The 19,358-nt window shown below is 40.3% G+C and overlaps 1 protein-coding gene across 1 annotated transcript in view; it reads right to left on the reverse strand.

Annotated features, from left to right (window-relative positions):
• LOC138715793 (uncharacterized) overlaps window positions 1-11,683 on the reverse strand; it is a 53,792-nt gene extending 42,109 nt beyond the window's left edge. The window contains exon 1 of the mRNA XM_069848870.1: window positions 11,512-11,683. The gene's annotated coding sequence lies outside the window, so the exon portion shown is untranslated. The remainder of the gene's footprint in view (window positions 1-11,511) is intronic.
• Between the last annotated feature and the right edge of the window lie 7,675 nt (window positions 11,684-19,358).

Raw genomic sequence — 19,358 nt, forward strand, 5'->3', positions numbered from 1 at the left:
TGCCACGTTAAATAAATTATTATTATTATTATTATTATTATTATTATTAAAATGGTTGCTGATAATGATGGTGATGCAATGTAACGTACAACATGTTCAACAGGATATATCAGAGCTACGTCTGTAATGATTTACTGAAATTGGTTGGTTCGCAATATAAACTTTGTCTGCTACGGTAGCTTATCTAGCTTGGATAGTAGAAATGTTAGAGAGAAATGGATTAAGAACCTATCCCGTACAACATCTACCTGGAAGATTTAACGAACAAGTGTTTTCAGAACATGGAAGGGGTGACAGTAGGAGGAAGAAGAGTAAAGTGCATAAGATTCGCTGATGATATGGCGTTAGCAGAAGACGAGACGATACTAAGGGATATGCTACTGGAGCTAAATGACAGCTGTGAGCAGTATGGGATGAAGATAAATGCAAACAAGGTGAAGACCATGGCTATCGGAAGAAAATAAAGAAAGTAAACGTGCGAATTCTAAATGAAGCAGTGGAAGAAGTGAAGTGAAAAGCTTCAAATATTTGGGGTGTATTACAAGCAGTAACATGAGCTACAACCAGGAAGTCAAAAAGATAACAATAACAAAGAAAGACTTTAATTTAAAAAGGGTGCATTTTCTGCACTAAGGAAGGGACTAGTGAACTGCTTTTTGTGGAGTATGGCATTGTAAGGGACAGAAACATGGCATTACAACGAAATGAAGAGACGCATATAGGAGCATTTGAAATGTGGATATGGAGAAGAATGGAAGTGTGAAATGCACAGACAGAATAAGAAATGAAGCTGTGCTAGAAAGAGTGAGTGAAGAAAGAAATACTGAAACTGATAAGAAGAGAAAAAGAAATTGGCTGGGTCACGGGCTAAGAAGAAACTGCCTACTGAAGGATGCACTGGAAGGAATGGTGAAGGGAGAAGAGTTCGGGACAGAAGAAGATATCAGCAGATAGACAATATTATCATATCTGGATCGTATGATAAGACGAAGAGAAAGGCGGAAAAGAGGGAAGATTGGAGAATGCTAGATATGCAGTGAAGAACCTGCTCCTGGGCGGAAAATTATGAATGATTCTAGCTTGAAGCTTGCACTGGTTAAAAATACTTCGAGTTGAAAATAATGCATTGCATGCGAACACTTTGTTAAATATAATTTCGAATTAATTAAACGATCTGTATTACAAATCATAGACGTTTTTCTTTCGGACAGGAAACCAGGCTACTGCGTCACTCCTGAACACTCAGTACCGTAGCCTACTATAGACGCAAAGGCTACTGCGTCACTCCTGAACACTCAGTACCGTAGCCTACTATAGACGCAAAGGCTACCGCGTTACTCCTGAACGCTCAGTACCGTAGCCTACTATAGACGCCAAGGCTACTGCGTCACTCCTGAACACTCAGTACGGTAGCCTACTATAGACGCCAAGGCTACCGCGTTACTCCTGAACACTCAGTACCGTAGCCTACTATAGACGCCAAGGCTACCGCGTTACTCCTGAACACTCAGTACGGTAGCCTACTATAGACGCCAAGGCTACCGCGTCACTCCTGAACTCCTCAGTACTGTAGCCTACTATAGACGCCAAGGCTACCGCGTCACTCCTGAACTCCTCAGTACCGTAGCCTACTATAGACGCCAAGGCTACCGCGTCACTCCTGAACTCCTCAGTACCGTAGCCTACTATAGACGCCAAGGCTACCGCGTCATTCCTGAACGCTCAGTACCGTAGCCTACTATAGACGCCAAGGCTACCGCGTTACTCCTGAACTCCTCAGTACCGTAGCCTACTATAGACGCCAAGGCTACCGCGTCACTCCTGAACGCTCAGTACCGTAGCCTACTATAGACGCCAAGGCTACCGCGTTACTCCTGAACTCCTCAGTACCGTAGCCTACTATAGACGCAAAGGCTACTGCGTCACTCCTGAATACTCAGTACCGTAGCCTACTATAGACGCAAAGGCTACCGCGTTACTCCTGAACGCTCAGTACCGTAGCCTACTATAGACGCCAAGGCTACTGCGTCACTCCTGAACACTCAGTACGGTAGCCTACTATAGACGCCAAGGCTACCGCGTTACTCCTGAACACTCAGTACCGTAGCCTACTATAGACGCCAAGGCTACCGCGTTACTCCTGAACACTCAGTACGGTAGCCTACTATAGACGCCAAGGCTACCGCGTCACTCCTGAACTCCTCAGTACTGTAGCCTACTATAGACGCCAAGGCTACCGCGTCACTCCTGAACTCCTCAGTACCGTAGCCTACTATAGACGCCAAGGCTACCGCGTCACTCCTGAACTCCTCAGTACCGTAGCCTACTATAGACGCCAAGGCTACCGCGTCACTCCTGAACTCCTCAGTACCGTAGCCTACTATAGACGCCAAGGCTACCGCGTCATTCCTGAACGCTCAGTACCGTAGCCTACTATAGACGCCAAGGCTACCGCGTTACTCCTGAACTCCTCAGTACCGTAGCCTACTATAGACGCCAAGGCTACCGCGTCACTCCTGAACGCTCAGTACCGTAGCCTACTATAGACGCCAAGGCTACCGCGTTACTCCTGAACTCCTCAGTACCGTAGCCTACTATAGACGCCAAGGCTACCGCGTTACTCCTGAACTCCTCAGTACCGTAGCCTACTATAGACGCCAAGGCTACCGCGTCACTCCTGAACACTCAGTACCGTAGCCTACTATAGACGCCAAGGCTACCTCGTCACTCCTGAACTCCTCAGTACTGTAGCCTACTATAGACGCAAAGGCTCCGGAGTGTTCATCGTTCAGGCCTGTAGTCTGTCGCTGCAGTAGTGGAGGACTAAGTTGACAAATTTTCTTTTGTCAAGGCACGGTCAACTACGTCTTTGTCAGAACCAGACTTTTTACACCCTCCCTTGCTGATCGATACTTTTCTAGTCATAGTGACAGTGCGGCGGCGTGTATTCTGGAACAGAGCAGTTGTGAACAGGCCTGCTGTTTCAAGTGAAACAATTTTCACTGCAATCATCAACATGTTGGAGGATTGTGATATTTTTTCTAAATGTTGTTCTGGCAGTTGCGCTTGTGTTTTTAGTAATAATAAAATTGGTGAACAGGCAAAAGCTATAAACTCAGACGGTACAGAAATTATTGAAGTTCATCAATTTCTTGAGAGACGAATATGATGCATTAAAATGTGAAAAACAAACAATTTCGGTAACGAATTTATGGAAAGAATGCTGCAGCTATTGGGCGTGTGATTAATTGAATTTTATCTAATAAACAAAGAAGAGCTAGCGACAGAGTTTCTGGACATCCAAGAGAACTTGCTGTGCCGCCTCTGTGAGGCTATCGGACAGACTTTGTTCCTAGTTTACAGAATGTAATTGTTGCTTGTTCGAGAGAGGCAGATAGAATTTAAGGCAATTTTTAATGAAATTAGTTTCGTTAAAAACAAGTGGAAAGAAATTCTTAATGGAAAGGTCGGATATCGGTTCAAATGTTAAGAACAATGAAACAGCTGAGAGGTACGGGTCGTTCCATTATATACTTCGGTGAAACCTGGATGAATGTACACCAAACCAAATACAAAGTTTGGAAAGCCGAAAAAGACGACAGTGACTTCCCAACCCCACAGGGAAGGTCAGCGCTTCCTAGTTTTACATGCGGGATACTCAACGCCCTGCTGACTCTACAAGGAGGACCATGGCAGGGTTGTCTGTACCGACTAATGCAGCAACACATTGCTATTGTCATTCAATAGGAAACTTACTTCATTGACACTTGAAAAAGACTCGATTTCGATCCCCGATTCATATTAGAGTTACAAAAAAAACAGTTTATGAAATGCATGACCACAGTGTGCGACAGAGTTGGTGTGCCCAACATAACATAAAAGGGAGCCTGAGCGTATCCAGCAAGTTGAACAGGTGGGCGATGGGTTCACGAAAATGTAGAAAATGACAAGAATTAGAAGATGATAGCCCACCACCATCGGAAGGAGGGCACCCCAGAAAGAAACTAGCTTAACCCGTTAATTTCTTTATGAAGGTTGTCACTCCGTTGTCTGTGTTTGCGTGTTTGCATTTTCTACATATTTTAATGAATCGTTCTTCTTTAATTTAATGTGTCGATTATACTCGCCAATCTGTCTCAAGAGAACTAATAGATGTCTCTAATTAATTTTAAGCTTAATCTAAATATTTCATTAGAATTGCTCCATTAGTCTACTGTTGACAACACTACGGCGAACTTGTCGTGTGCCGTCACCGCGTATCAATTATTATGTTCTCTATCCTCTGTAAAATACTCAGAACAGAGGTTTGTATTTATTCTGTGTTTGCAGATACGAAAGAGGATGATTCATGCTCCGACATGACAGTGGCTGTGTTCCAATTGGTGCGTTCGACGTAGCTTCGTTTTCCTCTATTTTTTGTGGATTACAGGGTACGTTCACAAGCTTTATAGCATGCTACTCAGATTTGCAGTATGACAAGAAAAGTTTTAAGCCAACCTAATAATTTCTGTTATGTTTATGCCTTAGAAGCGTAACTTTATCCCATTAACATATTAGTAGGCAGGGCGTGATTCTGTTGGCGCGATTGGGAGGTAACTGAAAAATCATTGCTCTAGTGGTAGTGGAGGTCCTTCAGGTTCTTTTTATTTTTCGGTCTCTAATAGTAACTTTTCTGGCTTTTGGTCCCTGAAGTCCCCTTTCTTAGATATGAGTTACTTCCACTGTTAAGAAGACTGATTTTAATAGCATAATAGACTACTGTAGGCCAGTGGCGTAGCATGAAATTTTGAGCTCAAGTTGTCTTTCATGCAATATGAAAAAACGTATTACAAAAATATAGTCTTAAAATAAATAGTAGTCAATTTCAAGTCAGCAGTCGAAGATTGGTTGGAACCTCGTAAGTAACACCAATAAGGCATGACCTCAAATGATACGTAGTAAAATATGATTTCACGGTTTGCACATATCTGTTAACAAATAGACACTCCCTGTCATACTTAGAGAAATCACAATATTAGTATCATTACGTAAGTATGCGTCTGTCTTTTGGTTGTGTCTTTCATTGACAGCAAGGGAGTCGGTCATTTGTTTTTTAAATCACACTTTTGTTCGTAAGTCAGTCTTGATAATACAATTGTCCTAAAAAATTCAAGTAAATTAATGTCAGGAACTGTTATTTCGCTCATTATTTATATCAGCCACAATGCACACTAACACTTCAACTGAACACAACTGACGAAAAGGAATAACTCGGAAACTACTTATTTTAAATGTTAAAGCTAGCTTCTTGCGAGCCTTGCGACTAGGGTAGTTTAGTTAGAAAGGGATGGAAAATTTACGGGGTGGATTACACAGAAGAAACCAGTCTGCTTGGAAGCTGGTGTGTGCAGGCTTCTTGTTTACTGCTGCATCACAAATCATCCTGAACTGCCGCATCACAATATTTAACGCGTAAATATAAATTCTATTAAAATTATTAAATAATTTTCCCCATAAACTGCAGGTTTATTATGAAATTATTATTGGAAGCTGAGCTTTTTAGCTTACATTGACGCTACGCCACTGCTGTAGGCTACTCAAAGATCTTTGACTACAGTCATGGTAGACGTTAAAAGTTGTGAAATGTGTTTCACACTGCCTGGTGAATTTTCTTGAGAGGTTTGCCTACGAAATTGTTCTTATTATGTTCGTGAAGGAATTAAAGTTTGGTGATCGGTCACATCCTCATGTTAGTTTGAGGTAAGTAGGATTATAATTTTATTTACCTTCGTTAAGAAATTCCTGTAGTAAAGAAGTTGGGCAGTTACAACTTGTACCATGTTAGTTGAGGATTTCTTTAGTGATGTGCGACGGGGGGGGGCTGATGCTCTTCTGATTTAATAATAATAATAATAATAATAATAATAATAATAATAATAATAACCTTTTTAGTTCCATCTGTATTTTATTCCTGTTACTGAATTGCATCTCGTGGACTACTTTCATTGATAAAATGGAGAAGTATTACATTGGTTTAAAAGAATATACCTAAATGGGTGTACCATTAGATCTTGGGCAAAAAAGTTGGAGAACATGAAATTTATGTGTTGTGGTACATTTAGAGTGGACAATGGATTTTATCGTGTAAATCAACATGCTGGAATGAAAGTCATGTAGGGAGTTGCAAAACAAAGCTGGCACTTGTAGTCCACTTAATTTGTAACTAAATCAAGAAAGAAAAACACTTTTTGGAAAACAGAATTATTCACACTGTGGTTTTTTGAAGGGTACAGTGTTCAAGTTCGAGTGGTTGCAAAGATGACAGAAGAAGACGCTGAGGGAAATTCAGAGAGCCTTGAAGGCGAAGAATGTCTGATAGTAATGCTAAACTAATTGGAAAATACAAAACAAAATTCTTCAAACAACCAACAACCTTATTCCTGACTGCTGGTAATCATTATCTGCGCCTGTTGAGGAAAATAGTGACGAATATCGCCTTGCTTTCGTTGTTTTGATTCCACGATATCAAATGCGGATAAACTTTCCTGCAACTCACACCACTTGAAGATGTCACAGATAAGTTGCAATTATTGATAAAGTTAAAGTTCTTGGAATAGATTTGAACGGCGTGCTAGAGTCTTCTTCAGTAAGCGGCGTGAGTACTTAGCTCCTACAAACTTCCTTCAATTAGAATTGTTGGGTGTAATTGGGGAATTATATGAATTTTTTCACACCCCGAATAGATAGTGCAATGCTTATGAGAAGCCTTACGCCACTAGGTGGTTGAAGGACATGCTTCTGTTGTGTGTATATTGCTTGGCTTTAGACAGGATTTCTGAATGACCAGATAAAGATTCACACCAATTGAGTCGTACAGTAAGAAAGACATACTCGTATTTTGTTATTGATTCTACGATATGTTATAGATCATTATTCTTTCTTAGGATACGTATGCCGTATCAGTTTATATAAGCTACTGCAACAAAGGAGTATTGATTTGAAAGAGGCATGTGGCTCGCAGAAGACAGTGCAGAGAGTAGAAAAATCGTAACTCGCTCAATTATTTTTAAGCGCTAGAACAAAAGCTGAAATTTTGATTTTTCAATGAACAAACAAAAAATTACTAACAAAGAAACAAACATATTGATATACAATATGGACGCTACAAGTTCAGTCAAACATTGCTGCCAACAGACTTTCTGATTGCTAGGCTGAGGAAGAACATATCAAGCTCTTGAGGCATTGCTACCATTCTAATATGATTACCTAGCGTCTGAGTGAGATGAAAGTGATAATGCCAGCGAAATGAATCCAACTTTTAACGCCGGAAGTTACCAGCATTGTCTCTTAATGGGTTGAGAGAACCTCCCCCCCAGCTTGTCCCAACCAGGATTTGAACCCCGGCCCGCTAACTGTTACTCCACAGCGGTGGACCATTGCTACCAAATATTAAACAGTTGCAGCATGTAATACCTGTCCACTGCTAACGATGAAGGGACATCATCCACTATGGGTAGATTAAAAAGTCATGTGAGACATTCTACCTCTGACACTTACAGTATGTAGAAAAAGACTCCATTTAAGAGAGAATGGACAAAAACACGAAAATGGACATGAGCTTGAAATAACCAGTGATTGGATCGTAACGTGAATATCAACTGTTATATCAACTTACTCTACTGACAGAATTCCTGCGACACTGGGAAGTGCATGGGAGGAATTTTATGAAACAATTTCAGTTTCACCTTCTCCTGCAATGCAAGTTGAGGAACACCGTGCCTCGCGTGGCCTGCTCGTAGGAAAAACGATGTACTCCCCCCCTCAAAAAAAAAAAAAAATTCTGATGTCAGCAAATGATTTAGGCACAGTGAGAGCAAGCCAAGTGAAATTTGTGGAGAAGCAGAAAGAGGGAGCTGTTTCTTATGACAAAACGCATTACAATGGATGGTTTTTAAAGTAGACACGAGTTACAGCATAGCTCGTAGCTGCTGACAGGGAGACACCTGAATTTATCAGCTGCAGATCTGTCAAGGCAGAACGCCATGTTCTTCTGAATTGTTTAGTAGGAAACATCAATCTTGCTAATGTTGATATTTTCACACGACGTACATACTTAACAGAAAGGGTTTGGAATTGAACGGGTTACATCAGCTGCTTGTCTATGCGGATGACGTGAATATGTTAGGAGAAAATGCACAAACAATTAGGGAAAACACGGGAATTTTACTGGAAGCAAGTAAAGAGATAGGTTTGGAAGTAAATCCCGAAAAGACAAAGTATATGATTATGTCTCGTGACCAGAATATTGTACGAAATGTAAATATAAAAATTGGAGATTTATCTTTTGAAGAGGTGGAGAAGTTCAAATATCTGGGAGCAACAGTAACAAATATAAATGATACTCGGGAGGAAATTAAACACAGAATAAATATGGGAAATGCCTGTTATTATTCGGTTGAGAAACTTTTATCATCCAGTCTGCTGTCGAAAAATCTGAAAGTTAGAATTTATAAAACAGTTATATTACCGGTTGTTCTTTATGGTTGTGAAACTTGGACTCTCACTTTGAGAGAGGAACATAGGTTAAGGGTGTTTGAGAATAAGGTGCTTAGGAAAATATTTGGGGCTAATGGGGATGAAGTTCCAGGAGAATGGAGACAGTTACACAACACAGAACTGCACGCATTGTATTCTTCACCTGACATAATTAGGAACATTAAATCCAGACGTTTGAGATGGGCAGGGTATATAGCACGTATGGGCGAATCCAGAAATGCATATAGAGTGTTAGTTGGGAGGCCGGAGGGAAAAAGACCTTTAGGGAGGCCGAGACGTAGATGGGAGGATAATATTAAAATGGATTTAAGGGAGGTGGGATATGATGATAGAGAATGGATAAATTTTTCTCAGGATAGGGACTAATGGCGCCTTATGTGAGGGCGGCAATGAACCTCCGGGTTCCTTAAAAGCCAGTAAGTAAGTAAGTAAGTAAGTAAGTACATACTTAAAGATAGTTGGAAGCAGTGTGCTGAAAAGAATATTTGAGAGACATTGATTAGTGTAATGCAGATTTGAAGTCTGATCACCCATGACGGCAAAGCTTGCGAGAGCTTCGAAAGCAGATATGTCCGGCCATGTTTTGGGGCATGCTCCCAGTTTGTTACATCCCATCACCACGTGCGCCTAGGCCTACGTCACTACAGGTCGGAATTTAGTAGACAAGCGAGTATTATAACATATGATACAATGAAATGTAAAATTACACACGTTCACGTGTTGCAAAACAACTAGCATTAGAAACATAGCCATCTGCAATTACTGATTGATTTATTTGTGACTTTTTTTTAGATTCATTGCTTTTGTAAGCTAGTAGGTACCTATCTAAACTCGTCTTTTTTTCGCGGTCCTTAGCAACTTAAACAATGAGTTTAGTCACAGCAGTGAATTAAAAGTTTTTTAAATCACTCTCTCCATGACAACCAACACATTAGCAACAATAAAATTAATTAATACATGTCATGTAGGCCTGCAATTTAAAATTAAATTTAGGTGCCACTAATGGATAAAATAATGCATAGCACACGAGAGTATCTTTCCACTCGTGCATAAAATCTAATTTTACAATTATTATTTTTTCACCGTCTGCAAAGAGATAGGCTACATGTTTGTTAGGTACGGAGTGAGCCAAAGCTTTGAATCTCCCTAATAGGCCTATAGGCATGTCCGATACGTTAATATAGGCTACATGGCACTATTTATTAGAAGACCAATGGATCAACCGATTACATACATACCTATAATTCTAACCCTCCGCCATCTTGGATGGAACTTTTAAATTTTAAATGGAAAGGGGGTCATGTGACCACTTTAATTTGTATGAAATTTCATGACAAAAACAATAGCGGAATGAGCTATGAAACAATAATTGTAGGTAATATCGCACATTTATGTTTCCATACTATTTTATTGCACTTCACCTTCAAGAACTTCCTTGACGTTCAAGGCCATAGATAATATTTGCAGTGTTTTGTTTATTATTCAGTGCATTGTTGTATTCTGTGAAGATTTTCTAATGAAAACTCCATTTTATATCATCAGAAGAAGGAACAAATATGCTTTTATATGCTCATATTATGCAGTTTTATACTTTTATTGCGTTATTATTTGACGTTTAAAATTATGGATTTCGTTACCAAAAATAAGAGGGAAACACTTACTGACGGTAATGTTCAGGTAATGAAATTCGGTCATTTTAATGTGAAATAAAAATAATTAGCCTATTTCGCAGAAATAAAATCATCATAGCTGCTTAATAATGAGCATGAAGCGAAAGTATCTGGTTCAGGAAGCAAACTGGAGACTATCTTTTATAGCTGCATAAATGTTTTCTACATGAAAATATTTCTCAGAGGAGATGCCTCACCTCTCCATATTGAGCGCAATTCTTCTCCAGGAAAAAGGATTAATGGACCAATTAGCGAAAAGCTAACAAAGGAAAAAAATTAATGTTTTGTAATTTAAATTTATGACTTTGTAGTTTGTAGCCTTTACAACTAAGAGATAGCCTCCATCTGTCTGTTGAGAGATTTGCTGGAAGCTGATATTACTGTTCTTGTCGTGTGGCTGGCGTGGATTCAGAAAAAGGAACGACAGTGTCCTCAGAATGGACTCACAACTTCTAGTGGATTTAGCCACTGTAAATTACTCGAAATATGACGATATTGATTTTAAAAAGTGGTGACTTTTTGTTTCAAGGAATTTTCAGTCGGTTTTAAAGTTAAGTTAAAGGAAAATTCTCACTTTCCACCTTCGGACACTTGTCTGCGAATCAGAAACACCGGCTTAGTATTGTATCGGCTAGAAGGTAAAATGATCGGAAAAACAGCCCAGCTAAATGGACAGATTCTTCAGATCAGCAGGATATTGAGTGCCGGGGAAGAGGAGCGGCATTTTATAATCTGTTTAATTCAAAATGTTGGTGTTGTATTTTATTGTGAAATGTATGCCTAATCCAACAGCAGATTTCCATCCTGCGACACAAAATGTGTTTTATTGGAAATTATAACAAAATAATTTAGAACTGTTGAAAAGGGAAGCGATTGCATGAAAATGCTGAACGTCATCACAGCCATAACGATTCTATTCTACCTACGGTTGTTGTGCAGAATAAAACTTCCTTCCGTCCTAACAAAGCACTTCTTGCTCGCCATACTCGCAGGGCTGAAGAGTCTCGGACTGATTTATGCACATGTACGTCTGCGGGTGTCGTTAAGCGTAATGCTGGAGATGTTGAATCGACACGTTTTCGCCCTTTTCTATCGCTATCAGAGTTGAGAACGAGTAATGGCGGGCCGGGCCTTCATGCACAATGTAAACCACACTCGTAAGAGCCCGCCGTTGGTTAGAGCATGCACGTGACACTTAGAAATAGAGAAGCCTGCGTCCTATCGATTGCAACTCATTCTCCGAATAGGCCACGACTTGTTGTGAGGACATCTGCCGGCACACATGCAAGCAAGCAAGCAGCCGTACCTCCACGCCCCCTGCGATGCCGGCGGTGATGTGTCTCGGGGGGGCCTCGGGTTCAGCTTGACGGCAGCACAGCCCCCCCTGGCAGGTAGACGCACAGCACTACACAGATATCACAGCGCCCGACCTGCTCCGCCACACTCTGCCCCTAGACTGCAGCAACCCGGCATTGCAGCAAGGCAACCGACTCGATAACCCCCCCCTCGCCGCCCGCTGCCGTAACGCTAGGCTGCCATCTCGTAGCCACCGCGCGAAGCCAGCGCCGCGACTTGAAGCCAGGACTCGAGGTCGCATCTGCAGTCCGTGACGTCATAGCGGCTTGTTACGTCATTAACGATGTTTGCTGGTTTGCAGACAAGCTTAGCGGCTTGCTGGCCGGTGTTATGTTTGATCTGTTCTACATCTCTGCGTTGGTCCTTGTCGTCGTCGCGTTAGAATGTCGCAAAATGTGGAATAATAAATCTGCGTGTCCATTTCATTGGTCAACTCGAAGTTGCCACCTTATCTGTCGTCATTTGTTACTCGAATCTCCCGCTCTGTGGGTGCGTTCATACCAACCAGTGTTCCTCAAACTTTCTGCTTCAGACGAATGTTACGTGTGAAAAGTTTGAATTAGGAATTTTCACAAAAAGTTCATAAGTTTTTATTTTAAATCAAAGCATAATGGTGGTTAAATACGAATCGTCCGATTTTCTTGCGTAAGATGGAACGCTGAAGTAAATGATGTAAGTAGCCCGAAATGATCATGTCGAACGAACTAGGCCCTACACAATCCCAATCAGGGTCCGCTCACGCTTATTTTTTAACTCCAGCGTTAGATTCCTACCATCTAATAAACTTCATTTTTCCGTTTCTTTGTTTAGATCTATATTTGCATTAACAGATATATTATCAAAAATGAAGAGTATTTACGTTATTTTATCCATGTTTTTCATTAATGGCGACGCATCTTAACCTTTATGTGGACTCCTAGCCTAAAGGTCACTTGTCTTCGTTCACACCAAGAGCCCCCTTGGTTTACACTGTCTCACTTGAGGGATTTAAGGGGAATCGGAAGGACTGTCAAGTAGTAGATCTTTAAATGATAGGGCAGTTTATATCTTTTATTGGGTCGGAGAACGGAGGAAACCTTCCAAATTAATAATGAAAGGATATAATATGTACTGTTAATAAACAGACATTGTTTTCTTCTCAAGAGCAGATCTATCACTGCAAACCCAACATTGTCCAGTATTTCTATTCTCTCCTTTCCTCTTAGTCTCCGCATATGATCTATAATCTTAATGTGTCTATCATCTGATATCTTCTTCTGCCTCGAACTCTTCTCCCGTTCACCATTCCTTCCAGTGCATCCTTCAGAAGGAAGTTTCTTCTCAGCCACTGACCCAACCAATTCCTATGCCAGCTGAGAATTCAGAAGAGTCCCTACTTCTGGTATACAGTTTTATTCCCACGGATAGATTGCCTTCTCGGTAACTTTCGGGCAAGATTTAGTAAACACAAATATCCTTAGCAGCTTTGTGTCCTTCACTTAGTAATACAAGGACATCTAATGGCGATATTGAACGATTTTTTAACTAGCTGAGTTATACATAACTGATTTGAACGACATTGGGGTGAATTGTTTGACAGCCAAGTTTTAATTATGACATAACAGACTCCAGATTATGTCTAAAGAAAGCGTGAAACCAAGACATCCAGAAATGTAAATGTCTTGAACATTTGTGACTACAGTTTTCTTCCAAATATGTATGTTGTCGTCTTTGCCTGTTCCCACAAATAGGTACGCATATAAGAATGTTTCTAACTTTGAGAATAAAGAAGATTGATTGAGGAGCATAAAGAAGAGACTAATTGAGGGGTTTGGGGGAAAAACCAGGCAGTTCCAATTTAGTACTTTTTGAGATAATTAAGAAAAATTCTTTAAAAAATTAATAATGCTTCCTCTAATGTTCAAACTAACACATAACATGGTAATTGGCATAAGTAAATGATTGTTTAAGAAACAAATGATTCTAAAATTCTTTTTTAGGATTACAGAAATTTTAAATTTGTTGGAGCCACCTTGTTATTCCACCAAATACAGATAGGCCTACTGACAATTTTTATTTTATTTTGAAACGTTACTTTTAAGTAACTGTAATTTTTAAAAGTTGATAGCATACGCAGGGGTTGTTTGGAAGTTAAATATATGAAAATGTGAATATATTTTCGTTCTCAGTTATCATTAATCATCATATTCAGAACTTTCAGTTTGACGTGTATTTGAGTCGCACAGTAAACTCTCATAAAATGACATATCAGCTGGTGGCACATACTGACATGCCAACTTCATAGCATCTTTATACTTGGCTGCTTTTATCTTGAGATGTTCTGAATTTATTTTTTGGTATATGAGGGAAGAAGGGCCATTCTTGTACATAATAGAAAAGTCAAAAAATAAAGTTGCATTCAATGATTCACTACACCGAACAACCTGCTTAAGTCGCATGTTATACTGAAATAGTCTGTAAGTAGAAATCATGAACTTGACATTTCTAATGTTATTTAGTAGTTCCTTGTAGGGGCTTTGGTAACACTCACTGAAATTCTTCAGCATATATTGACTTACTGGAATGTCTTCAAACTTTTTGGAGCTGTCTTTGACGACTTTATACCAGTCCTGCGGAACATATCATGTGTCCTCTTCTGTGATTCAACAAGTCAAAATGACCGATCACAGGGGAGAAAACTATGACCCGGCTCTGGAAACATGTGTGCCTTGCTGCACCAATGTGAATAAATATTGCACAATAGTATGGTTTTTATTTTGTGCTGCACAGTTGTCTGAAAACATGAAAATATGCTTTACAGATTTCTTGCAAACTGTAGCTAAGAAATGGTCAAGAAAACTAATGACCTCATTGGGACTCTTTTTACCCGCACTTTCATCATACATGTAGAAGAAACTTTTATGAGTAGTGCTTACATATATGCAAAAGCTGTAAATTGATAAAAGAGTTCTATTCAGTCAATACTTAACATAAAAACAAATTTAAAACATGTTATAACAACATTTAAACAGTTTTAAAAACAAACGTTTTCGCCTATTTTGATTGGCATCTTCAGGTCGTGTATGTCGAATAGAACATGTTATGATAAGTGAACACTTGGTATATAAGGTTAAAACAGAAGTTAAAAATATAATGTACTTAAAAACAGAGAATAGAACCAGCAAAAAGACACCACGATGTATGTAGAAGCACATCGTGGTGTCTTTTTGCTGGTTCTATTCTCTGTTTTTAAGTATATTATATTTTTAACTTCTGTTTTAACCTTATATACCAAGTGTTTACTTATCATAACATGTTCTATTCGACATACACGACCTGAAGATGCCAATCAAAATTGGCGAAAACGTTTGTTTTTAAACCTGTTTAAATGTTATTATAACATGTTTTATTGTGTTTTTATGTTAAGTATTGACTGAATAGAACTCTTTTATCAATTAACATTGCACTTAACGGAACCAATATGCCTTAAAAAAAAAGCTGTAAAGCCATGCGGTCTGCTGTAGAAAACATCCCCTGATGATATGGTAGGAAGTTCCATATTCTGCTGAAAATCAAAGCAGATGGTTTCAACAGTTTCATCTGCCTTAGAAAAATATGATTTCTCTTTCAACTGTAAACAGAAGAGGTCAGCTTTTCTAAGAAGTAAGTCTTTCTAAATTATAAGGGCTCTTTTTTCTTCTTCATTTTGAGATTCTAACATCTTCTATAAGATATAACACTTTTGGCAAGTGTCACTACGTGGCTTACCAAAGGATACATTACTAAAGTTTGTAGTGAAGAATCTATAGTAGAAGTCATAGCTCACTTTATACTTTATCTCCAGCAAAGGCAGTTTTACACACTATCACTTCATATGAACCCAGACGAAACTAAAATAATAATAATAATAATAATAATAATAATAATAATAATAATAATAATAATACTGCAGTATGATTTATTATCATTTCATGTAGGCATTATATTTTACTTTTTAATTAGTATTTTGAATTATACTGTATAATTTAACCTGTTTGCATTTAACTATTTTGCTTACCTTATATAAATACGTGTGCGCACGAGGAATGCCACCTCCACTTCTAACACGGCGTCGTTGGACATCACGAACAGTTATCAGGCCACCCAAATATGCATCTTGAGTTCCTTTATTCTTCACGTCATTAAATTATTTCAGTATGTCCTTTTGCATTTTGTTACCACGTTTCTGGTAACACAGGCGCTTACATTTACAGTCGGATCCAGTAACACGAACAGGAAAATGCTTGCCTTTGTTGTTCACGTATGATTTACCTGCATTTCTAGTTCCTTTATTTCCACCGTTTTGGATTACGTGTTCTTTTCTTTTTCAATGAATCTGTACTGGAAGTTTCATCACTAGACACTTTCATTTGGATTATATTCACTCTCAGAAGCAGAAAAATCACTCGCACTAGTCTCCACGTTGACTACTAATGTACTACTAATATACAGTAATACTGACAACAATGGATTAATATTAACCTTTTCATTTGTCTTTTAAGCTGTGATAATAGTGATGCTTCATATTGACAATAATCTAAGATTTTGGTGAAACAACAAGGTGGCTCCTGGAGCTGCCTGATTTTACCGCCAAACAGTAAGCATTACAGAAGAGGCAGGTCCAAAATGCATTATAACTGTAAATGTAATTCTTGGAACTACCTGGTTCTAAGACCAAACGACAGAGGGTATTTTTTTCTTCCTCTCTGCATAAATAGTCCAAAAATGAAAAAAAAAATTGGAGCTGCCTGGTTTTTCCCCCAAACCCCTCAATTCGAATGATTTTACACATGAGACATTTCTGTAAATTCACAAGGGAAGGCTTTGGATCTCGCAACGAGAATTATCGCGAAACTTTCTGAGGACAAGCATGAGACCAAAGTACTTGGTGTGAAGTTCGGCATTTCGCAATCGCCCGTAACTCCTCTAAAATGGCCCTTAAAGTGGAGCGCGTGTCTGCAAAGTTTGCAACCATAAATTGTCAAACACACTGTACCCGAGTGTCGTTAGGAGGTACGGCGCAAGATGTCCGTTATGTACTTCAGTGACTTGTAATATGATTCAAAGCAGAGGCCTGCTCCTAAGCTAACGAATGCTATTGTATGTTTTGCAAAATGACTTGTAACCCTCATGCATGACGTCATGTAGAATTGCAACATGGCTCCACAACAGATTAATTGCACCGGAGTTGTATAGCCCACTGGAGCAACATGTCAGTGACGACGCTTTTACGTTGGAAGGACAGATATTGTGGTGGCAGTGAAGAAAGTGACACACGGCAACCAGTCAGTACCTTCACCCCCAGAGTGAAACCAACAGTTTTCTGGAAAAAAGAATGCAAAGGGTCTATGACAGAGTCAAAATCGCAAATAAAATCATTACAGCAACTACCAGAAAATTCAAGATATCACAGGAAAAAGTGCGAGAGAGGTGGTTCAATAGGACGCAGAACTGCACGAATTGTACTGCACACTAAATCCCGGAATGCGGGTGACATGGGAGACGCAATTCACTATTGATATTTAAAGAAGCAGCTATCTCGATGGGCATTCTCAATTTTAAAGTCAGCAAATACTAGCATTTCCTGGACCAATTCAAACAACATCACGCAAGAAGCTATGCCAACATGTGTTCAATACGGACTAATGTCCATTTGAATATAAACTCACGTCAAATAGGGCATTAGGAATGACTGGGAGTGAAACGACAGAAGTTAATGTGCAATGCGTTTCATCTGCTACACCAGTCAAATGCTTATTTCAATTTCAGGACGCCTTGCAAAGAAACTATAGGCATACATCTGATTTCAGGAAACGGGCGGTAAATTTGGCAAACGTGTTTCCGAAACAGACAATGTACACCGCTGTGGAATAACGGTTAGCGTGTATGACCGTGAAACGAGCGGACCTGTGTTCAAATCCTGGTTGGGACAAGTTGCCTGGTTGAAGTTTTTCCCGGGTATTCCCTCAACTCAATAAGAGCAAGTGCTGGGCTACTTTCGGCCCTGGATTCTGGATTCATTTCGCCGTCATTATCACCTTCATCTCATTCAGACGGTATACGTGGTACAGTCATTACCTGGGCGCATGGTGGCGGTGTGGTGCACTAGAGCGGATAGGTGGCGCCGTTGTATGCATAAGCCTACAGTGTAAGCAGAACTACGGTCTTTGTTGTGACGGTGATTTGAATGCGCGCGTCGGAACTCGAGTATGTCGCAATTTGAGCAACGGACAAACGTCGAGTTCTGCCAGAAATTAGGCAAAACCGCTACCGAAACTTTCAAATGATGCAGCAAGTTTATGATGACGACGCATTGAGGCGCAGTGCTGTGTTCAGGTGGCATCGACGTTTTTCGCAAGGGAGAGGCAGTTTGGAGGATGATGTGCGTACTGGTCGGCCACAACGATTCGAACTGAACGTAAGGTCGAATAAGTTGCAATAGGAACAAAACTGTTGGAAGGATCGATGGCTGTCATGGCGACTGTATAAGTTGTTGTCTGTGCTACGCTAGCAAAATTTTGCGAAATTTCCGTACTGCCATCTCGTTCAAAGAAAAGAGAGCATAAACAATTTATTTCTTGAACCGGTAGTAATAACTAGTCCGTTGACATGTTCGCTCATAAGCCATTAACATATTGTTTTTACGTTGTGCTCATTACAAACAATACAGCAGAACACACCGCCATGACACAACAGTGCACGATGTCATTCGTCTGCTAATTCCCACCCTGTACAAGAACCAATCAGATTCACTGATGGCGGCTGATGAAGACTGCCACCACCTCTGCAAGTTGATGGCACCGGTGCGACACTGGTGGAACATCAGTGACGCCATCGGTGAAATTCGGAACACCGTGATGCCATCAGATTGCTCAGCGCTGAGATTCGGAATACGCTCAATGTTGGTATACGTGCCAACCGCTCCCAATCGGTAGACAATCTTGCAGCAGCAGTAGGGGTCAGCCATGGTACGTGCTACAAAATTCTGTCTGATGACTGAACATGTCTCGTGTTACCTAGCACAGTGTGCCATGCATCCTGACGCAAGACCAACGTGATGATCGCATGACGATTTGTGGTGACCTGATCAGAGGTGCTGACGATCATCCGACGTTTCTCAACCGGATCATAACTGGAGACGAAACATGGTGTTTCCTTTACGATCCGCAACTGAAGCGACAATCCGCCAACTGGAAAACGCCATTGTCGCCACGACAGAAAAACCGCGACAAGAGGCAAGGCGATGCTTGAACTGCTTTTTGATTCAAATGGAATTGTTCGCATGGAATTCATCCCACAAGGTGCAACTGTAAACAAGACCCGCTATTCAATTCGTCGTAAGTGTCCTGAACTTTGGCGTAGGAAGAATTGACTGTTGCTACACGACAACGCCCCTGCACATCTCATCGCTCTGTCCTTGTCCAAGTGGAACTTGCAAGGCAACAGGTCGCCGTTTTGCCACATCCTCCGTACTCACCTGATCTCGCACCATGCGATTTTGTCTCTTTCCCCGCATGATAGCAATCCTACGTGGGCGTAGACTCATTCGGCCGAAGAGGTCATGACTGCCACAAGAGAAGCCGTACGGGACCTTCCTCCAACATCTTTCAGCGGTGCTTCCAGTTGTTATAGCAACGTTGGCAGACGTGTATAGCGGCCAACGGCGACTATTTTGAGGATCTTGTGAGACATCCAGATTATTGTGGGTGCCTACTCTCCAGGCGTCAATCTCACAACTTAATGACTGTAGCACGTATAACCATAGCACTTGAAAAATAA

This window comes from Periplaneta americana, chromosome 15 (assembly GCF_040183065.1).
Source record: "Periplaneta americana isolate PAMFEO1 chromosome 15, P.americana_PAMFEO1_priV1, whole genome shotgun sequence".
Taxonomy (NCBI): domain Eukaryota; kingdom Metazoa; phylum Arthropoda; class Insecta; order Blattodea; family Blattidae; genus Periplaneta; species Periplaneta americana.